This window comes from Dipodomys spectabilis, unplaced genomic scaffold (genome assembly GCF_019054845.1).
Source record: "Dipodomys spectabilis isolate Male_0828 unplaced genomic scaffold, ASM1905484v1 ptg000300l, whole genome shotgun sequence".
Lineage (NCBI taxonomy): Eukaryota > Metazoa > Chordata > Mammalia > Rodentia > Heteromyidae > Dipodomys > Dipodomys spectabilis.
The window spans coordinates 702,954-727,434 of record NW_024870977.1 but is presented as its reverse complement, the minus strand read 5'-3'; the positions used below and the strand labels follow the sequence as shown (position 1 = coordinate 727,434).

Genomic DNA, 24,481 nt, shown 5'->3' with positions numbered 1-24,481 from the left:
TGATGGAATATTTGGTGTGGTTCTCTAGCCTAGGACTGTTCACTTGATCACTAAAACTGCTTTGTATGCCAGAAATTGTTTAGCCTCCAGCTTCTCTTCCGCCATATTCATCTGAACATATTTTTTGCCTCTTATTGAAGTGCATCTGATATTTTCATGTAGGGTTCTCCAAATATAATATTAATTCATTCATTTCATTAGGACAATTTCGGTCAATTTATTATCCATTATAATAATGAGAGCATGCTGTGTCAGACTCCTATCAATATGACAAAATACTTCATAAAATTAATTAAAAGGAGGAAAGTTTTATCTTGGCTTCTGATTTTATACATTTCAATTTACATTTCTTATCCTCATTGCTCAGGAACATGTGATGGCCTTTTTGTATTCATGGAAGCCAGGAAGTAAAGAAGAGGAGGAAAGGGAGTGGGAAAGGGAGAAAAAGGATGAGAGGAAGAGGGAGAGGGAGAAGGAAAAGGAGAAGGAGAAGTAAAAGAAGGAAGAGGAAGAAAGGACTTTGATCTTAACATCCTCTTTGATTTCAAGTTCTGAGTGACCTAATCTCTTCAACTATGCCCACTTGAAAGGGTTCACCTCTTTAGGGCAATGTAATGAAAGCTAATTATTAATCACAATCCTTTATGATTTCAGATTTAATTTCTAGTGTAGTGGGTAGATCTTTCTATACAGTTGTGATAACTTCTGTTCCTAAATATCAGAGATGCTATTTGGCATAGCAGTGATTTGGTTATACCATTACTGGAGAGATGAATGAAATATTTTGAATGCAAATACATTTTATTTAGCAGATGCAGAAGCTTCAAGAGTTTCCATGTTGTGATCTTCAAAAATGACTATTTCATCTAACTCATAATGACATGAATTTTTCATAATTTTATAGCATTTCCATTCAAGTATTTATTATTTATAATGAGGTTCTTTCCTTCAAGTTGAAGGAAAAATAATCATTTATCTTAATTATTCTATAGAGTGTAGGTATAATATGAATTTCTTACCATTCAAAAATAACTTATATTCAAGTCTATAGGAATAATTGGATAAGTGATGGAATATCTTGCTTTAGTTATCTTATACTGAGATTGATTCAATTTGTAAAAATAACTGCTGACATAAAATAAATGAAATTCACTGTTTCTGTAAAAGGACTAGGTAATCAAATATCAGAAATATATGACCAGTAACTAAGATTTTTAAATAATCAAAAAATGTATGAAGCTACATTTCTGTGTCAAAAACTTTTAGGTTAAAAAGAAGAGAAAATCATGTGACCACATTAGATAATATTTAATTTAATGGAAAATTGCTTCATTCAGCCTGATAGAGCCTATTGCCTTTAGCTTACATGAGAAATTTGATTAATGAACCCTTTTTTGCTATTGAATAATAGAGTATTTCAATTTGTCCAAAGATTCTGTCATTTAAATCTTTGAGTGCATATTTTTTCAAAAAATTGAAAACTTTTTCACAGTACAGGTTCAGGTTTAATAACTAAATAAATATCTATGTTATTTGTTAAATTGATCCTCTAGCATTCAAATAATATGAAATTTATTGTATTCTTGGATATATGAAATCTGTGATACATATGGGTGTCTAAGCTTGTAATCCTGGCTACTCAGGAGGCTGGAGTTCAAAGCCAGCCTTGGCAAGAAAGTTTGTGAGACACATCTCAATTAATCACACACACATCACAAAACCCACACACACCTGCACACACACACACACACACACACACACACACACACACACACACACAAAGCCAGAAATAGAATTGTGGCTCAAATGATAGAGCAATATCCTTGAGGGAAATAAAAACAACTAGGGGACAGGTCTTGAGTTAAAATCACAGGAACAACACACAAACACACACACAATATATGTCTAAATGCTTATTTTAGTTTGAAGAAATAAACAATATCAGGAACAGTAATATTTGTTACATACCTTGCAACATTTGTGAAGTTGTTTTTAGTACAATATGTCTTAAGATATAATATAGGTCATTAAAATTAATATCAATCTAGTTAATATTTATAATTACTCATAACACCTTAGAGTACAGCAGTTCGTATTTTTCTATAAACATAAAAAATATTCTGAGTAAAAGAAAGAAAAGAAGATTGGAAGAATAATAGAAAGAGAGAAAGGAAAAAAGAAAGAAAGAAGATAAAGGCAAGAAAGGAAAGAAGAAGGAAAGAGAGAAAGAGAGAGAGGTAGGGATGTAGGGAAGGAAGGAGGAAGGACAGAAGAAAGGAAGGATGGAAAATAGGAAGGAAGGAAGGAAGGAGGGAATGAAGGAACAAAGGAAGGAAGGGTGGGAGAAAGGAAGGGACAAACAATTTAATTTATAAAATCTATTTAGCCCAACATAAACTTCATGTAATTAATCCTTTAGTAAGTTCAAGTTTGCAATTTTCACTTCTTTGTATGTTCTCTATGCATGAATGAAACCAACAAATGAAGGATCATATATAACCAGGTGAATATGTTTGCATCTGTAATAATATGTATGCAAATCTTTTTCTTATTTTCTATATATCATCAAATAACTATTTGCATACCATTTACACTTAGTTATAAATATTCTAAAAACTGATTAAACCAAAGGATGTCAATATATTATATAATATGCATACAAGTATTTATAGTGCTATTAATATTACAGTCTTCATGCTATATTAATTATAAAAATTTTATTATATATTTTATCAGAGAATTTAGCATCCTCTGATTTGGTGTCTGTTTGAGTCCTACAAGCAAGCCATGATTTAAATCAAAGGAGATCTGTATTTGTTGACTCAATCGAATATTTCTGAAAGTGATTAACTCATCAGAGCTTGTTCAAATACATCAGAAGGGCCGTAGATAGGCTGTACCACGTTTACATGATTACCTATGATGTGATTCAAGAGCCACTGAACAATCATACTTCACTTTGCCATCACTCTAATTATTCCCATTGCAAGAAGAATCATTCACATAAGTCACATGATATAAACTTGTCCTTAAGTTATTATTTCTATGAAATAATATCCAAAGGATACACTACACTGAGTTAAAGAAAAAATTGCAAAGTGTATTGGACGTTGTAACTCCTTTCATATGCACATGTGGAAATTCTATTCCCCCGGCTGGTGACATTAGAATCAACCTTTCAGAGATGGCATTACAATAATGATCCTGATAAAAGAAGCCCAATATAACTACTCTGCCATATGAATGTCCAGCAAATAGATTGTGATGAACCAGAAAGTGGACCCCCAAAAGACAAGGAATTGCTTTGAACAAGCATTTTTATAATCAATGCTTAAGCTTCTAGCATATGGGTAATAAAATTCTGTTGTTTTTAAGCCACTTACTTTGAAGTATTCTCTTATAACAGCCCAATTGCTGACAAAAGGCAAAGCAGTTTTGAGTTAATATCACAAATTATGATAAAAAAAGACAGATGCATAGTAAAGGAGACCCATCTCAGCCATTCAGAGATTAGAAATGTGGAGAAATAACCTCATTTATGTAGGTTAAACATGGAAGAGAGAATGTGGTTAGCCCAAAGCCAAATGCCAAAAGCAGAGAAATTTAACAAAATACCATGAAGTTGAAACAAGTCTTAAAAGGGAGATCTGGGCTTAAAGGGAGTAGGGCACTTCTGCCCTAATGGAAATGGTGGACTAATACAGTCATATCACTCAATGTACATATGTGAGAATATAAGTAGGATACTTGAAGGGATAGGTGGTGTTGGGGTAAGGGAAGGAAGAAAAGTGGAAAGATTTCAATGTTCCAGATGCATTGTACATTGAAATGCACATATACTCTATTAAACACTGACATGATGAAGCGAAACCCCTTTGCACAACTTGATAAAGATTAAAACAAATTTGAAGTTTTAATATTAAGAGACAAAAATCATAAACGTTTAGAAATAAATAAGAGGATAGCATTGACATATTGTTATGGCTTGTGTTTCTTTCAATATACAAAAATTTATGTGTCAAGTCTGCTGCAAATGTAAATTTTATTTTGCCAATTCTTTTTGAAAATTGCTTAAAATATAGAGAACCAAATTCCACAACCCCTTCACTTCCAATAAAAAAAATCTTATAGACCTTTAGGTTTCTCAGTTGTTTCTAAATATCTTAAAGTGATGCATTGGAACAAATTTCATTCTACATTTAATTTTAATTTTTAAAACACTAAATTCTTCTAAAATCCTCTCACTCGGCCATAGGTATAAATAGATAACTGACGTGGGCAGAATCAGAATTATTCAGAAGGCTGTAAATGGATGCTTATCTAATTTTCTCTCTTCTTGATCATAGAAAACAGACTGCCCTTGTTAGGAAAATGAGGGAGAATGGAAAAGAAATAGGCCGAACTCCATCATCAACAGGTGAGGACGGTTTATTGATGAACAGCGAGGGGCACAGCCCTTCCAGCAGGTTTGGAGGTTGTGTGAGGGAGCTGGGACAGGATCGGGTTTTTATAGGAAGTCTGAGCAAGGACGTAGAGATTAATGGAAAGCCCCTAGCTCAAGGAAGGTGTGGGCCCACAATGAGATGTTTACAGCTGGGTTAGGTGGATTGCCCTGCCTGCACTTCAAAGGAGTTCACATATACCTGGGTTTTGCCTGCAGTCTACATGGGCCTAGGATAGTAGGGTGGGGGTCAATCCTTCATATTCCATCTTCAGATACATAAAAGGATAGGGCCAAGAGGGGAGAGGCAAGTTCTTCATATAGGATCTTTGGATACATAAAAAGAACTGGGCTGATAGAGGATTAACATGGAGTTATGAGAACAAAGCAGATTCCAATCATTTTGAAACCTGGAGTATAAAAGGTGGAGTATAAAAAGGGGTCTTTTCTGGCTGCCTTCAGCTGGCATGGGGGTGTCGAGAAGTCACTGGGGCTGGGGTCTTCAGGTCCATGTCTGTGCTCGGTCCAAGGCAGTGTAAGCAAAGCCTCTGGTTGCCTGCAGTAATAGGATGGCCTTGACATGGTCCCAGGTCTTGAGTCAGGGCTATTATCCTGTTAGAGAGAAACTTGAAAATGCTGTGATCAAGCAAAAGCCTGACTGGTTGATATGAGTTACATAGGAAAACACACCCAGGGCACAAACCAGAAAAGTTTCATTTGGATCATGAGCCCATAGCCAGTCAGAAACTAGGGCTGGATTGGAGTAGTTAAGGTAAAGGGCCTGGTGAGAGACTTTGATCATTTCCTATAAATAGCTGGTAACAAAGGCAAGAATGTAAATTCTTGTCCAGTTAGAAGTTAGACAGATATGGACATTAGATGGACAGGCTTCTCAACTTGTTTCTATTGACCTCCTGGCTCTGGTTAATTTTGAAAGGACAGGCACAAAGTGGCTGATGTGACATCATCTCCTCTTATACTTTTCCGCCTTGTCCTGGAATCTAGCTGCTTGTGGCTAGGATATGGGCTTTGAACTCAAGGCCTGAGCACTTTCCCTGAGCACTTCTGCTCAAGGCTAGCATCCTACCACTTTGAGTCACAGGGCCACATTTAGCATTTGGATGGTTAATTTTTGAGCCAGCTTCCAGCCTAGTTCTTTGCTGGTTGTATAGGAATAGAGTCTCAGGGATTTTTTGCCTGGGATGGCTTTGAATTGCAATCTTTGCCACAAAAACACTTTATAATTTCCAATCAAAGTAACAAGGAGATCAGTGGGAACAAGTAGAGCTTATGTGCACCCTGTCAAAAATTGATCAACAAATACTTGCCAGAACTCTGCAATGACACAACTCAATAGCTAGGATGAGGGTTTGAGTATAGCTTGACTGCCTGGGAAACCTTATAACCAAAGTGTGTAAGAGGCTCTCCTGGCCTATACATGTATTAATAGCCTAACAACATAGCTGGCTTTTTCAGGTCAGGCTGGGTAAGGTTTATAGAGAGTGTCCCACAAGAGTCTAGTTTTTGTAAATCTAAAGGAGTCTTTTACCAAGAATCAGCTGTGTGTGATCGAGTCAGGCAGGAGTCCAGGATACCATGGAGGCGGTAGCATGCTTCAGGCAGGATCTTGGCTAGACTGCATCCCTCGGATGAATGGTTAATTACTTACAACATTATACACAGACTGGCTAAAGACACTTGACTTTAGATGGATATAGAGAATAACATGCTAGGTTTAATGTTAAATCACAGCCAATAATTACATATAAACTTTACTCATAAGCTGTCTTTTAAGGCATACTCATACCATCTCCTACATACTCGAACTTTCTGAGGACAGAAACAGATATGTGGAACAAACATTTTAAGACAATTCTTACCTCCTTACTGGTATTTTTCATCACAGCTGGTTAGTAGATGAGCTGGGTCTCATTCCTTTTACTACTACCCTTGATAAAAATGTTTTCTTTTAACAAACAGCACATTTGATAGGAAATATCTGTATCAAGAAATAGAAGAAGATAACTTTTTACACAGGTTTTATGTATTATAATATGATTATGCTGAACAGTTTCACACACTTATACTTAAACCAAAGTTTTAAGGTGCACTTAAGTTTTTAAAAAAATGAAAACCAACCATATGGGTTTTTTTTAATTCCAGTGGCAAAGTGATATTGTTTTGCCCAATATGATAAAAACACGTGTCAATGTCAGAAAAGTAGGCAATACCAAACAATATGCAAGGCAAATTTTGACAAACAGAATTTCCACCCTTAAACAAACATGAATAACAAGAGCAGAAAATCTTTAAATCGATTTTGGTGATGAGGCATATTATATGATTTAAATATTTTAACCCCTAGAAGAGTGAAGAGGAGAGTGGAGTAAGGTTGGTGGAAGAGTGGAGGTTGTAGAAAAATCCATTATGTGGTCTTTGTCTCTTTCTAGCTGTCAGCTTCCAGGGCATGTAGAGAGAATTGGGGGAGAGGGTGGCTGAACAGCCACTGTAAGGAGAAGAAATAACACTTTTAACATGAAGACATTTAAAGGGATGATGTGGCATAATGAAGGTGCTGAAAAGTGAGTGTTTGAGTGAGTGGATAGAGAGAGTTATTGGAAGATGTGAGAGGGAGGGATTTCTCTTCTGCAGTCTCCTAGAGAAGAAATTAAGAATAAAGATTTTGATGTGAGTGGACTCAGGAAAGAGAAAAGGATTGGATTATTGTCTAAGTCCAAAAAGAAAAAGAACTGGTTTGTTTCTTTTAGGGGTTTTCAGTGTGATAAAGGGAGAGAGCTGTAAAAGAGAGAGGCTGTCCTCAGTGTTTTTGACACCCATACACTTTCAGTGACAGGTTAACGAAAGTTCCAGAGCAGAGGCCTATTTATTTAGGGTCTGGAAGGGAAGAAGGTGTATTAGCCATAGAACAGGATTGAGAAGTGTATAAGTATGGAGGGGTTTGTGTAGAGGGATTTTTAACAGGGCTGTTAGCTTGTTGTTTTATCTTTTTGTTTTTCTTTTTTTTTGGTACGGTCGCGGAGCCTGAACTGTGGGGTTGGGAATTGTCCCTCAGCTCTTCAGCTCAAGGCTAGTGCTCTACCACTTGAGCCACAGTGCCACTTCCGGCTTTTTTCTTTTTGTTTATTTGGTGCTGAGGAGTTGAACTCAGGGCCTCAGGCATGCAAGGGAAGCACTGTAGCACTGAGCCACCTTCCCAGCCCTTGCTGTTTTATCTTTGGAGGCCTATGCCCATCCTCACCTTGTGTCAGCTACACAGGTAGGCAGACAGGAAAGCACAGGGACAGGGGTGAGCAGAAGGAGTTTGCTTGACACAGGCAGACAGTCTTAGCCTAGATAAGCTGGACCAACTGCAAATAGCAAGAGTGCAGTTAGAAGGGCAAGGAAAGAGAAAAGGATCTTTGGTGCCAGAGGTCATCAAAGAAAAGAGAGAGTGAGAGAGAAAGGGAGAGGGGGAGAGAAAAGGGGTGAGAGACAGATTGAGCTGCTACAAGATGAGGAGTTACTTTTTAGAGGAGATAGGAGAATCATGGCAGAGAAGGGCTTGGTGAGCAAGGCTGGAGAGCGGGTAGGGGGAACTCTGGAGTGGAGGTCAGAGAAGGACTTGGTGAACAGAACAGAATAAGCAGAGTGGGAGTTTTCTGGAGCAGAGGTAGAGGAGGGCTTATGTATAGGGGACCTGGGACTCCCCACCGTTTTGTTGGAGAATTGTTTAAATCACTAAGAGGAAAACCTAAGGTTCCGAATTTAGGCCAGTGCTGGCCATGATAATGAGACCAGATTTTGGAAGAAAAACACGTCAGATTATTTTTTTACTGTAAATCAGTCAGCCCAGTTTCTTAAGATTAGACCACAGCCATACCAATGGGGTGTCTCTGGGAGAAAATTTGGAAAATTTGGTAGGACTGTCTGTCCCGTTGTTCCAGGCATCCCTGGTGTTTTGGGAAGGCAGATGGACATATCCAAGTAATTAGGATAGAGCATCCCCAAAGGTCCTAATTACAGGGGGTCATGGTGTCAGGAAAAGAGACACTCCTGGAGTCTCCTGGATTCCCACAGACAGGAAGGAAGGAAGGAAGGGAATCCTGGATTCCTGGGGTCCGTTTCGTTGCACCTCCACCACAGACTGGGCTGGTAATCTTGTACTGAGGCTTTTACATGGTGAGTGAAGTTGACCAAAAGGCAAAGACCCTCCAGCCTGGAGATAAGACTCCAGGAACAGAGTAAAAGAGAAAGAATAGGGGGAGAGACCTTTTCTGGGTTTATGCAGGTGGCCAATAATTCCTCAAGCCACAGCAGGGTTGCTGTCCACTGCTTGCACTGTTTACAAAGGCAAAGATCAAGAGGTCTTTCATGTGGCTGTTTAGCCCAAAGTAAGCTCTGAGGGCTCTGTCCTCCCAGTGGAGAAAGGCCTTGGAAGGAGGAGGAAGGTAGCAGAAAGCCTCCATGAGGGGTGGCAAGGAGGGGTGTGGCCCCTGGGCAGAGGGCACCCAGTCTTCCAGGGTGTCAGAACCATATGTTAGGAAAATGGAGGAGAATGGAAAAGGAATAGGCTAAACTACATCATCAACAGGTGAGGATTGTTTATTGAGGCACAATGAAGGGCACCATCCTTCCAGTGCATTGGGAGGTTGTGTGAGGGAGCTGGGATAGGATCTGGGTTTTTATAGGAGGTCTGAACAAGGAGGTAGAAGTTAATGAAAAGCCCCTAAGTCAAAGAAGGTGGGGAACTTTCAGTTTGGCCCACAATGGGCTTACGTGGATTTCCCTGCACTTCCAAGGAGGTCACACATACCTGGGATTTTGCCTGGAGTCTGTATGGGCCTGGGACAATAGCGTGGTGGGGAGGGCAGGTCAATCCTTCAGTCCTAATTGGAAAAAGTTATCCTTACCAGCTTTTCTGCATATAACATTCTATAAACATTTTCTTATTAGAGGATTATACAAGATTAGCTATAAATTGATTGATAATGACTGAGCTTGACAGAAAGGTGAGGGAAATCTCTCTACACCTCAGTGAGGTTCTGACTTGTGTTTCACAAAGTGTTATGAAAGCTCTCTATGAGAAATCTAACAACTGCATTTCTAAAAAGTCCTTGCATGCTTACACTTTCTGATAATGTCTCAACTCAAGTACTTTTTCTTGAAGATCCACACCATTCAATTATGCTGTATTAGATCCTTGTTACATTTTACAGACAGCTCATGGTGATGAAATTTGGGTTTTTCATAATTGCTCTTCCAATTCCATCCACAATATGCAGACAAAAATTATCTGAAAAATTTGTATCCGTTGATAGTGCATATACTTTTCCACTACAAATATAAAATGTAGTAAAATTTTTAATAGCAATCATACTGCACTAGGTTGTGGGCAGATTCTGATGTAAATAATATACTGTGTTTATGTAGAGAATTTGAGCATCCAAAATTTTAATATGCCTGTGGTCCTAAAACCAGTACCGTACTGATATTGGGTGACAAATACTTCATATAAGTATAGAAGAAGTTTTCTTCGTATTTTTAAATATATTTTTTGTAAATATCATATACAGAGGGGTTACAGTTACATAAGTAAGGTAATGAGTACGTTTTTTATTGAGCATTGTTACCCCCTCCTTTGATTTTCTCCTACCATCCCTTCCCTGCACACCTCCTCAACTCCCCACTTTACCCCCGTCTGGTATTGTCTTGTACATCCCATTGCTACAGTGGGTCAACCTGTATCCTTTCCTTGTATCTTAAATGAAGAAATGCTGGCTTGATTTATGCTTATTCTACTTGTGTAGACACACCTATAGTCACTCACCAAGTCCAAAAGCACATAAGTGAAATGCACATCATCTTTTGTCAGTTGGTATAATTGTATTGTACACATTTATTGACAGGTTACATATTATTTTCAATTTTTAATACATTAAAAAACTTTCTTTTTTTTAAATTTCTTGGCCAGGAAATGGAAGACCTCAGTCAGCATTTCTAACTTTAGACTTTTCACATGGGTTGGTTAAGTGTTGACCTGAGGTCCAGTCTTCTGAGGCCTCATTCATCTGCTTAGGAATTGATGGTAGTTGGATGTGAGGGCGATCTGCTGCGACATCTGTCACCCCATTGATCGCCAGGGTTGATTCGGCTGCTCTGGCTGGCGAGGTGGGTGTCCCCTTCCTCCCTCACCGCTACATGTGTGTCCCTCCGAAACTGTGCACTCGGTCGAGGAGGACGACCATCCCCAATAGAGGAGGATCGGTCTTAGGTCAAGGATATACGGGTAGCTGAGCTCCCCTGCTAGAACCTCCAAACAAGCTCTCAAGGAATTGATGGTAGCTTTTGTAAAAAAGCTCAAGGAAGGATGCCATTTAAAGCCTTATAACCTTATTTTTTACCAGGATATTCTTCTGCTTTGGGTTTTGAGACTGTCTACAAGAGCAAGAATTCCATGGGGAGCAAGGAGACACCATAAGACCTTTACTTACTGAGATTTCTGAGTGATTTGTTATCACTTGTACGGCATGTTGCAAGTCGATTCTGGCAAAAACTACCAATTTTAGGAGATAAGATAAGTGGAAAAAAAACTCTTAGAGACAAAGACATCTTCAACATATTCGGTTCCATGCATTCCATCTAAGGCATATTCAACAATTAGTGAAACTTGTGTTGGCTGTATCTATGTGTCTTTCTCCATGTGTGCATGTATACATGTGTATATGTATGTGTATATTTGTGTGTATAGTAACATACATGTGTACATATATAAGGGCATATACACACATATATGCAAATATAAATAAATATAAATATATAAATATATGTGTATATATATCAGCTGTTCAGTGATTTAATCTAGAGTTCCCAGCACATTGCCATTCTCACAAAGTGTACATGATAAACTGCTCTGAGGATCTGTGCTCATTTCCCCCATTACCTTGTTTTTCATCCCTGTGAACAACTTCAGCCTACTTTCCCTAGGATAGCTTTGTTTTGGTTACTGACTAATAATAAAAGAAAAACATTCTTTGTAAAAGAAAAAGAACTTTTAGTTCACAAATGGATGCCTATGAGATAAAATTATAATAGAAATAAAAGTGAAAAGGAATTCCTAGATCTGTTGTTTTGCCATTTACAATGGCAAAAAATAATATCACGTTACTCTTATAACTTTTAAAGAGTGCAAGGGTAACTGATGGTCCCTATCATGTTCCCACAAAACCAGTGGATCCTGAAGGATAATAGTAGACCAGCAGAAATTCTAAATAGCAGACATGGAGCATGAAAGAGAAAGAGAGAAAATGAGAGAGAGAGAAAGAGAGAGAGAAATATCATAATACTGGAAGTGCATAACAGATAAACAAGAGCTGTATGAGAACCTTCATACTGCTATCTTTAGACTCTGCATGTACATTTGAAGGTATTTGATGTCTGATAATCCATCAATATAAAAATATAAAGTAATTTTGATAAATATTAAAGATTACTCAGAAGAAATTATAAATGCAAAAACAGTTTTCACAGAAGCAAACTCTCAGAGATATTTCATGACTTTGAAAAGGATGAAGTGGCTGAAGTTAGTATAAATTTAGAACTATGACAATTCACAAAAACATAAAAAGATACTCATGTATTTCATTATATAACCCAAAGCAGAAAGTAAATGTTGTTCAGATGATTTTTAAAAGAACAGTCTCTCCGGTTCTTGGAAGGTGGCTCAGTGTTAGAGTGCTTGCCTTGCATGCATGAGGCCCTTGGTTTGATTCCTCAGCACCATATAAGGAGAAAAAGACAGATGTGATGCTGTGGCTCAAGTGGTAGCACTCGACTTGAGCTGAGGGATGGCACCCAGGACCCAGAGTTCAAGCCCCACAACCAACAAAAACCAAACCAAAAAACTAATCAAAACACAGTCTCTCACTTTTGTGGCCTCAACTCTGTAAAACCACTGCTTCAGCTTAAGGCTAAGATTTTATGTGTGGACATTTATCAACACTCCTGATTCAGACTCTAATTGAGAAAATTTTTAATCAATATTTTGTTCTTAATTTTGATCGCTGTGAATTCACATGCACCTATAAAAAATGGTCATCCCAGTAACATTTTCAAAATACCTCGTAATGATGACTTAAAAAAGTTGTATTATATTGCAAAAAAGAAAACAATGCAAAAAATAAAGAAAACCAATAATTAAATATTAATGATTAATAAAATAAAAGCCAAATACCAGTATTTCCAATATTTGATGTATATTGCATATTAGATTTTACAATTTGCTCATATTCCTGTACATTTAAAACTGGCTAAGATTATGATGTTCAACAAGAATTTTATAAGCTATGAGTACCCTTTAAATTTACACTGTAAGATAACTTTTTATGTCTCACTCATCACTGATACATGGCTTATATAATCATTTGTTCCTTGCTAACATATAAAGAAAAGAAGCCCTAAAGTTTCAACAGAAATTGTGTAGTTAAAGTCTTATCTCTTTGATCTGTTTCTTTACACAAAGACTTTGCAACTTCTCATTAATAAATTTTCTATAAACTCTGAAATGTACATACTTAGTAATATATGTCAGCTACCATAAATCTTAAACACTTTATGGAAAAGTTTTATGACCTGACAGTCTTAATTTTGGCATATATAAGCAGGTTACCAAAATTAAACATATTTAAAACATTAAAACTTTTAACACACCTTAACACTTGCTGCAGTGTTCATTATGAGAGGTGCCCTGTATAGAATAATTGAATTCCTCCTCCTACACATCTCTTGAACAACAAACATCTGGACTCATTTTGTTTTTGTCATATCAATCTTGACTTTATTCTTAAATGTGTGCTTATGTAACAAATATCTGGTTCTAAAATTTCACAATTCTTTTGAACTTGCTTTTTGTTGAATTATCTAGTTTAAAAAAATCAATTCCACTTTATATATAAAAAATGTTCTGTGCTCAATTCGGCAGCACATACACTAAAATTGGAACAATACAGAGAAGATTAGCATGGCCCCTGCGCAAGGATGACACCCAAATTCATGAAGCGTTCCACAACAACAGATGCTGGAGGGCATGTGACCAGAAGGGAACCCTACTATATTCTTGGTGGGAGTGTAAACTTGTTCACGCACTTGGAAAGCAGTATGGATGTTCCTCAAAGGGTTACACATAGAGCTCCTCTATGACCCAGCAATCCCACTTTTGTGCATTCACCCAAATGATCACTAACAAGGCCATTCTAAAACTACCAGCACAACTATGTTTATTGCAACATTATTTACTGTAGCTTAGATATGGAACCAACCCCGATGCCCCACAATAGATTAATGGATCAAGAAAACATTGTGTGTGTGTGTGTGTGTGTGTGTGTGTGTGTGTGTGTGTGATGGAATTCTATCATCCATCAGAAAGAATGACATTGCCCAATTTGTTAGAAAATGGAAAGACTTGGAAAAATTTATATTAACTGAAATAGGCCAAGTCCAAAGAAACATAGGTCCCATGCTATCCCTTATTTGCAATAAGTTATTTATGTCTGGGAAAAGCAGAAAAGGTCAAAAGCTATGTGCATATGACTAGATAAGGTGATGTTAAACTAAATGAACCCAAGCTAGGGACACAAGTGTGTGTTTTTCCTTTCTTGCTGTTGTTTCTAATGCACTTATAATGTACGATGAGATTTTTTTTTAATTTGGTCGTCCCACACGGTATAACCCCTGTTTTCACTGTATTTGGTGTTGATGCACCTGCATCTTTTATATACATTTCTCTAATTTGGAGAGGGAAAGGGAAAAACCAAAATGCTCAAACAGAGATACTGTTTGACCCATTAAAACAATGAGTTGCCCAAGACACTATGTTGAAATACTAACTTTACAATTTAGGCAGGGTGCGGGGGGGGGGGGGTGAAGTGTGTACTTGTGGAGGTGTAAGGGAGAGGTAGTTGGGGAAAAACAAAGGGGGAGGTAACAATGTTAGATAGGAAATATACTCATTACTTTGCTCATGTAACTGTAACCCCTCTGTATAGTATTTTTACAATAAAAAACGTTTTAAAATGATGGAAGAGTTTATTTCCATTATTTTAACCATATAATATCATTAAACAAGAAATTAATGCAAAATACTGACCTGAAGATATTTTGAATAAGTGTATGTGTGTGTGTGTGTGTGTGTGCGCGCGTGTGTGGGTGTGCATGTGTGTGTGTGTGTGCATGTTGGCATGCCCAGAGTTTGAACTCAGAGCTTCAAGGATTTGCAAGGCCTTTCCTCTCTAGCTTTGTGAGCTATTATATGAGCTACATCTCCATTCCTGGACCTTTGCTAGTTCATTTAAATTTTTGAAAAATAATATTTTGATTTTTTTTTGCCTTAATTGGCTTCCAACTCCTATCCACAGATCCCATGCTCCTTTGTAGATATGCCAGGTAGAGAAGATTACAGGTATGACAAACCAGTACAAGGCTTTAGGAATAATTTTAAATGTAGAAGAAACTTTAGTTCAGGAGGGCCTGTTTTATTATTTCCTACTTTTAAAGCATTTTGGAGTGATTATATGTGAATTGTTTACGTTTTGGGATACTTAAAAGACAGTAAGTGATGGTATTTAAAAGTTTTAGTACTTTTTAAAAAGGATACTGGAACTGTGGGACAGAAAAATTTGGCTCTCTTTGGACCTCAATTTATAATCTCAGCACTGTGCATGATAACCCAAAGTCACCAACTCAGTCTGTGTTGAAGACAAAATGTGATAGAAAACAATTACCGTGGGCAATATTTTTTATGCTATTATTTATTGGACAATATGAATATTGAATTGAGAGTATAAGAGAATGGAAAGATTTTACCTACATTTTTGTATTGCTGAAAGGCTTTTGGAAACTTTGACTCATTTCCTTCCTCACTATATGTCTTTGGGCAATGCACTTAGTGCCTTGAATTACAATTTTTCTCAACACTAAAATGGTAATAACATTAGCATTACAGCAAATTTTGTAAGACCTAAGAGACATAAAACTTGTGAAATACTTAACATAAACTTCTATGAATGAGCTTTCAGTTTACCCATTAGTTTTTTTTAATATTAAACAGAATGTGATATATATCACAGGAATCATTACATGTAGTGAGCAACCAGAAGTAATGTTATTTATTGACTATGCTGTGCTTCCAAGGAAACCAGCTGGATAACTTCTCATGCTGTAAATCAAACTGGTTATCTTATGTCTTGATAGTGTAAAACTATCAGTGACAGAATAATGAAGGAATGCTGTAGACTGGGGTGAAGTCCATATGATAATGTGCAAAACTCATAAAACGTAAAAGTAACTGAGCAGTATATTGAGTTTTACATCATTTAAGGTAAATTGCAAAGGCAGGGAAGACATAGAAGAATGAATTCTCCTTTTGATATCCTATCATACAAAGGTCCTTAGCAGGATGAACTCTTTCCTCATTCTTGTAGAGGCATCATCAGATGAGAGGAACTCTATTTTTGGGTTGCTTCCTTCAATTTATTCTTCAGTTTGAAACCTGAACTACATGAGACTGCAAGAAACCAAGGAGAATTAGACATACAGGATTTGGAAAGAGCAATCAGCATAAAATAAATAAAATACAGAGAGCCTTGTAAAAGATCTAAATAAATTGAGTTATATAGTCTCAAGTGTAAACAGAAAATGATTTAAGCAATATCATGTTATTGAAAATTGAAAATTGTGAGGAGTTGCTCAATTGTTTTCCTTTCTACTATATTGAATTAATTATTGATTTTGTATATAGAGATTACAGATGAGATTAACAAGGAAATTGATTAAAAATCGACAAAAGTTCTGAATAGGGATATTTTGCAAAATGCCCTGAAAATCACCAGTGGGTTTACAAAGTTGTGTTTAATACCACTTCTATGCTGGATTAATGCTTTGTGAACAGAAGTCATTAGAGAAATGCAATTCAAAATTATTATGATACTACTTCATAACTATTATAACTCATCAAAAAAATCAAAGGAACTTGGTGTGGTAGTAAAGGCTTGTAATTCCAAGCATTTGGAAGGTTGGAGTAAGAGGATTTGAGCCTAAGGCCAGTCTGGGTACTGCACATAATAAAAACCTGCCTTTTCAAAAAACTCAAAACGTAATTATGTTGGTGATAGTGTGGAGAAAAGGAAATTTTCTACACTCGTGGTTAAAATACCGGTTATTATTCTCATTCTAGAAAGTAGTATGGAGTTTTCTAAAGAAATACAGAGTTGAAATATCATCTGACCCACCAATCATATGATTATTTCTCTCTGGGTAACTAGTAAATACATCTATAGTTCATTGTTATTCATATTATCCACAACAAGCAAGATATAAATCAAAGTTATGTGTTCAACTACAGACTAATAAAGCAACTGTGGTGCATGCACAAATATATTTTTGTTTCATCCCTAAACTAGCAAGAGACTTCTCCCGTTAGCCACAACTTACAATGACCTGAAAGATGTATTCTAAATAAAGAAAAATGTTGTCTTCTGATCTTTGTCCAAACACACACACACACACACACACACACACACACACACACACACACACACACACACACACACACACACCAACCTAAAACAACAGAGAAATTTTTCAAAAAGTAAAGCAAACTGGAATTTCTGGGGCATTTATGTCACAATATAGATGATAGTAGATATACAGGATGACCAAGTGTAGAGTTGTAATGTACAATATGAGGATGCAGCGGACAACACTGGCTTTACATAGGAATGAAGCTAATTAAGTAGGAGTTGTTCTTCCTTGTAGGGGTTGCTCTTTTAGTTGTTCTCCTTCAGTAATGGGTGAGATTAACATAATTCTTTAAATATACCTGCCGGTTTGTAGAAATAATAACAAATAAGATAGCAATAATGTTGTATGCTCAACATAGAACAAAATGTCAAATTAAAATACATGAGATTATCTTTGATATAAACTAATTATTACAAATAAGGGAACCCATTGGACATATGTTTCTTTAAGTCTGGCTTACTTCAGTTAATGTGATTTTTTCCAATATCTTCCATTTCCTGACAAAGAGGTGATATTATTCTTTCTGATGGAAGCATAGTATTCCATGTGTATATAGGTGTGTATGTGTGTGTGTGTGTGTGTGTGTGTGTGTGTGTGTGTGTGTGTGTTACATTTTCGTGATCAATTCATCTACTGAGGTGCATCTGGGTTGATTCCATATCTTAGCTATGGTAAATAATACTGTGATAAACATAATTGTGCCTTGTTTGTGGTCACTGTGATAAATACCCAGAAGTGGGATTACTGGGTAATAGGGGAGGATTATTGTGTACATCAAGGATAATCTTAGTAGATGAGCAGAATAGCTCAATTGTTAAGTACATATGACCATATAAGGTGATTCCAAGCGAAATGAACTCCAAGACATGTTATTTGTTGTTGTTGTTCTTAATGTACTATGTGATTTCTTTTTAACCTTTTGTGTTTTCCTGACTTATCACTATATTTGATTTTGATACCCTGGGTTTTGTAAATATGTTGGTCTCAACTAGGGAAGGGAAAGTGAAAAAAATGGAGAGACAAAGGACAAAGGGGAAACCTATGCAAAAGTGATAATCATAAGACAATATATTGGAAATACTCTTTGGGGGTTTGGGAGGGAAGAGGGAGAAAAATGAAGGAAGGGATAACAAGTTAGAAAAAAAGGAATTCATTACCTTACTTATGTAACTATAACCCCTTTGTACATTATCTTGACAATAAAATTTAAATAATAAAATAACATACATGAGAGCAGAAATACAGGAGATGGAAGTGGGGGAAATACTGTATTATACAATGAAGAGTAGAACAGCTGTAGACAACAGGAATTTTACAGTAACATAGGAAGTAATAAGCTATCATACAGATTTTCATCCTCATGTCAGTCACTAAAAAGGGGAAAATGCACAATCAGCAAACCAATAGAGGTAAAATAGAAAACTAAACAATTAAGGTGGAGGGCTGGGAAGGTGGCTCAGTAGTAGAGCACTTGCCTTGCATGCCTGAGACCCTGGGTTCAATTCCTCAGCACCACATAAACAAAAAGAAAAAAGGTGGAAGTGGTGTTTTGGCTCAAGTGGTAGAGCGCTAGCCTTGAGCTGAAGAGCTGAGGGAAAGCGCCCAGGCCCAGAGTTCAGGCCCCACGGCTGGACGCACCCCCAAAAAATATATAAAAAAACAATGAACATGGAGAGATGACTTGGAACAATAACAAATGACACAACTAGGAAACAAATAACAAGCTGGTGAGTTTAAAAAATATTACCCATAATTCTATTAAATGTTTTTTACATCACAATTTGTTAGAAATATACTTCAAATCACAGTTTAATAGTATATCATTATAATAATAGGTTACTTATTATTGATTTCTTAATATTGAATGTTTAATGTATAATTTTAGTAGCTATAGAAAAGAAAAATGTGAAACTAATTTTAATGATATATTTCAGGAATTGTAAAATTGAGAAGCATTAAAATTTAAACAATACATCATTATTGTTCCATTTATGTAAATTGATGTGGTAATTCAAATTGTATTCTACACTTAGCACTCAACATCAAATAGGAAATTATTGCACATGAATTTGGTATTAGGTTGAAGGGTGCAGCCTTGTGGTAAAATTCACAGCACACAGTTCACGAAGGTATGACTCCTCTCATCTAGCTTAAATTGTGGAAATTTGATTTCTACACGCATGTTAAATTCCTGTCTAGGTGACATCTATACATTTATATAAATTATATACACGAGGAGTATTTCAGATGACACTTAAAAGTCATATTCATTAATTAAATTTTTATTATTTTGTACCAAATAAATATTTATAGAGAGACTGAATTTCTGAGTAGATGATGGTGTATTTGTGCCAGATAATACTTACTGAGGCTTATTTTATATTCCTGACATTGTTTATACAGTTGGACTTAATTTTCCGTAAGGGGTTAAGTGTATTATATTGGATATATGAAAGTAAACTGAATGTTGATTCCATTAATCCTTTGCAATTTTTGTAATCCCAATATAAATTATCCATGTGTTTGAAGTAATGAAAACAACAACCGATATAAGCAACATGAATCAGTCTGTAGCAGACAAGTATTTTCACCTTTATTTTGATAGTTGTTCCTCTTTTACACTACAGAATATTCTTGGGAAAATGTGCTCCAGGCTGGCCACAATTGCAGAATATTATGGTTTAATCTATCAGTCCCATTGTTGGTAACACAGAAAATCTACTGATTCTTGTGGTTTTTATACCCTCCTACATTGCTGAAAGTTAGCATCACCTTTACTAACTTGAGGAAGGAAGCTATAGGGTCCTTTATATACAGGATCATTTCATTTGTGAAAAGGGATAGTTTTACTTCTTCCCTATTTGCATCCCCTTTATGGTTTTCTCTTGCCTATTGCTCTTGCTAGAAAGTACACTACTATATTGAAGAGTAGTAGAGAGAGTGGACATCCTTTTCTCATTCCTGTTTTTAATATATTCATGCCTCCACCTTTAGATATATACTTATTGTCATATCTTTGTCATACACATACACTAAAACTACCAGCACAACTATGTTTTTGCAGCATTATTATCATAGCTAAAATATGGAGCCAATCCAGATGCCCCTCAATAGATGAGTGGATCCAGAAAATGTGGTATATATACACAATGGAATTTCATGCTTCTATCAGAAAGAATGACAGAGCCTCTTTCTTAACAAAATGGAAAGACTTGGAAAAATCATATTATGTGAAGGAAGCCAGACTCAAAGTAACATAGGATCCATGGTTTCCCTCATTTTCATTAATTAATGTATGCTTAGGATAGTCCTGGCAGATAGGTTAACTTTTATTTTTTTCATTGTGAAAATACTGTATTGAGGGGTTAAAATTACATGGGCAAGATAATGATTACATTTCTTATCAAGCATTGTAGCCTTCCTCTTGGTTTCCCCTTCCCATCCCTTCCCATCAGTCCCCCGTCCCCTACCATGTCCTCCTCCTCCCCCCAAGTGGTAATGTTTGTTTTTCCACATAACGACTTGTACATCTCATTGTTGCAATGGATCCACCTGTATCAAATGGCTATAATCAAGAACTCTAACAACAACAGATGCTGGAGGGGATGTGGACAGAATGGAACCTTACTGCATTGTTGGTGGGAGTGTAAATTTGTTCAACCATTTTGGAAAGCAGTATGGAGGTTCAAAAAACTCCACATAGAGCTCCCCTATGACCCAGCAATCCCACTTTTGGGCATTTACCCAAATGATCACAAACAAGGCCGCAATAAAGCTACCAGCACGACTATGTTTATTGCAGCATTATTTACCAGAGCTAAGATATGGAACCAACCATGATGTCCCTCAGTAGATGAATGGATCAAGAAAATGTGGTATATATACACAATGGAATTCTATGCCTCCATCAGAAAGGTTCACTTTTTAAACTATTAACAATCCCTTTTTTCTCTCCCTCTTCCTCTCTGATTCCATTTGTGTGTGTGGGTTTGTGTGTGTGTGTGTGTGCGCGCGCGTGTGTGTGTGCAGTAATGAAACTTGCCTTGGAGCCTCAAATTCTTGCTAGTTTTTTTTTTCACTCATGACTGACTGAGTCTGTACTATTTGAACCAATGTTTCATTCTGTCTTTGATTGAACAATTGAACATAAATGTCTCATGGATTGCTACTCCAGCCATGTGTGTGAACCATGAGCTTCCAATCTCAGCCTAGTGAGATAGAGATACTGGCATCCAGCTTTATTGTCAAGGGTCATTTGTTTTGTTTTGTTTTGTTGTTTGTTGTTTTGTGAATCCAAAATATGTAAGGAAAAAAATAATTTATAATCAGTACTAGTCACATAAAATATGAATTGTTTAAAGATTACCTTTATAATGTTAACCTTTTGCATCCACATTATGTGATTTTATTTTTTGAACTCTCTTGTTGCAGTCAAGTCACTTATATATAATTTGAAACTTCTTCTCTTGGTTTTATAGTGTGTTAGGTGTTTCAAAACAGAATTTATCTACTACTGAAGCAAGACCTTTATGATTATTCAATGTCCTGTAATCATGTTTATTACTGATCATCGCACCATTTGAGTACAAGTAGTTTCTTATAATATCTCCACATATTTTAGAATTCTATGCCATGCACACTTCTGCCAAATATGCAAGGGCATCCTTTGTAATTCTCCATGTATTTTCATGTAATTCCCTCTACTCTCAAGTGCTATGTCCTTTGATGGTCATGTTGATTTTCTCCCCTGTTACATTCAACATTGCACCTTGGGAACTACTGGTGTGCACTACTGTACTTCCATCCGTTCTCCTTGTGCTTTGGCTTGTACCCCTCTTCACCTCGAAGGGACAGAAATTCAGGATATTTTCTTCAATCTTTATCTCAGACATCTATCTTTATTTTCTAGCAATACATTCATTGAATTCTTTCTGTAAAGTCTAATGCCTTGAAAATGATTACTGCATTGTCATGGTATTGTTATTTGGCATTAGGGAAGAACATGGGTCAGTAACTGTAACTTAGGTAAAAGAAGATTGCAATCATGGCTCAATAGATGTTGTTCATTGGATAATGTTTACTTCAAATTCTGCCTCCCTGCTTTGTTTTCATTGTTTTTTTTTCAATGTAGCCTTTTCTGGAAAATATTTTTGGGCCTAGTGAAGATCAATTCCTACTGCAATTAGTCATCAATTTTATTGCAACATCATTTCACAGATCCTTCTGAATTTCTTCAGGGTTTGTATAGTAGTGCTTCACATTCTTAGATATGTTTTTTTAACATAGATGCATCCAATGATAAAGACACAATGCTTAAGTCACCATTTTGAGAACTAAAAAGAAACAATGCTGCAAACTCACTATTTGGCAATTTTCTGGTTTTAAATACTTTTAGATAAAAATTGTTGCTGGAGAACAAACATTCTGTGTACAATTTTAGATTTTCCTAATTATTTTTAGTATACTTTCCAATGTTATATAAAGTTAAAACATTGCCACTTATTTTTATGATTTCTAAAATGGTCAGAGAAAAGGTTCTATTCATTCACAATTTTAAGACAATAGAGTGTCCATTGTGACTAAGTGAGACATTTTAAAATTTTATTTGTGGTCCTTAAAGGTTGTGCTAGGGAATCAATTCCAATGCTTTATGTGTCTTAGTCCACTTTGTGTCTCTCAGCCTAATGTGACCTGTGGTTTTATTTTCACTCAATTGGAATAAAGAAAAATTTCACTAGGAAGGAATTATTACTTGGTTACTTTCTCCAGTATCTCTCGCATACATAAAAGTAATATTCAAAACTTACAGAAAATTGTGTTCTATTAACAGTAACGGTTTACTTTTTGTAGCTCCACTCTTCAATAAGTCTTGCCACTTTCCTATCCCTACTTCCTATAAAACTTGACTGAATCCACTGGAAACACATTTCTCCTCCTTAAAAAGCACAACCTTAAGTAACCTACCCCCTGGTAGTCCTGCTATAAACTTTCAAAGTCCTGACTGTGACCTTCCTGAAAGTCCTCCTCTGCTACAGGGAAAGCATTCCTCTACTCCACCCCTTCCTGGAATCCCTGCTCTGCACCACCAGAAACCAGGCCACATCTATATCGCCTCCTTCTATGTCCCTCCTTGCTGCACCAACAACCACACCTACATTGGCTCTTCCCTCTAATTCTCACTTCATCCACCATATAACTCATCCCTAACTACGCTAGTCCCTCACATTCCCATTGCTCCCATATCGTAGTACCTCCAAGCTCCTCCCTTTTCTTTCATTCCCCACCCCCAAGCAGATTTCTTCCTCAAGCCCTACCTTGTTTCATCAGTAACTCCGCCTATAACTAGTCTACTTTTAAGTGGCCTAACCTCTTAAATCTAGCCCTAAACATAATCTTTCCCACAAAGCCCATCATGCTATACCAAACACGTCCACTTCCCTATAACTGCCCTTGAAGCCCCAAATTGGTTGGTCAGAAGCTTGTCACACAGCCCATCTCCTGCCTGGAATGCCAGCCTTGCTTCACCACAAGCCACTCCACCTCCCATATCTACCTTTTCAATGCCCTGCATTGCTCCCCAGATAAACCTCCCTCTATTGGGTCCTCCCTCAGATACACACGGTACTACACCAGATATCCTGCCCATAATATCCTACACCTTTGTAGACCTTCCACTCCTTTTCATAGCCCTTCCTCCAATAGGCCCATGGATCCAAGCCCTGCCCTGCTCCAGAAAAACCCCACTAGAAAACCCCCACCACACTATCCCATCTCTCAACACCCACATTGCTCCACTGGAAAACACTGAACCAGTTGGCTTCCCTCTGGAAGCCTCACAGGCTCAACTGTAAATCACTGTCCCTCAATAGTCCCCTGGTGAAGGTTGCCTTGCACTCCTGGAAACCCTGTCCAAAGTCCTTGTCCTGCCTTGCAGCACTTAATTCCCCACCCAAACTTACTCCTCTTTTCGAAGTGGTGACTGGCTACACCAGAAACCCCGTCCTAACCAGTCTAGTTCACTGTATCCTATCCCTGCTGTCACAAAGCCCTGGTTCTGAAAAACTCCTCCATATATTGCAACTACATCCTGCTCTGCCAGAAACCCCACCTCCACCCTAACACACTTTCCAAAGGCCTGCCATTCTCCACGAGGAACCCCGTCACTTTCTAGCCCACGTTTTTCTAGCATCGCCTTATCCTCTCAAAACCAGACCCCAAAAAGCCTCTCCCTAATAGTTCCACATTACTGCATCAGAAACCCCAACTTCTGTCAGGCTCCTTTCTCTTCCCTGCCTTATGTGAATCACCACCCTACATACCCACTAGGGCTCACAATGTTCCACCAGAACCTCTCCTCTAAGTAACCTCCTCCTTTGTAACCTTGATCTTCTTCCTCCAAGCTCTGCCCCAAACAGCCTCCTCCACAGTGACGCCACGTTCTTCCACTGAAAACCTGTCCACCTGCCT

At 37.1% G+C, this 24,481-nt stretch overlaps 1 non-coding gene across 1 annotated transcript; it reads left to right on the top strand.

Moving 5' to 3' along the window:
- The first annotated feature begins 13,402 nt into the window (after positions 1–13,402).
- On the top strand, positions 13,403–13,509 carry LOC122127405. Its single transcript, XR_006151141.1, has one exon. It is a non-coding gene; the product is annotated as a U6 spliceosomal RNA (small nuclear RNA).
- Positions 13,510–24,481: the final 10,972 nt, after the last annotated feature.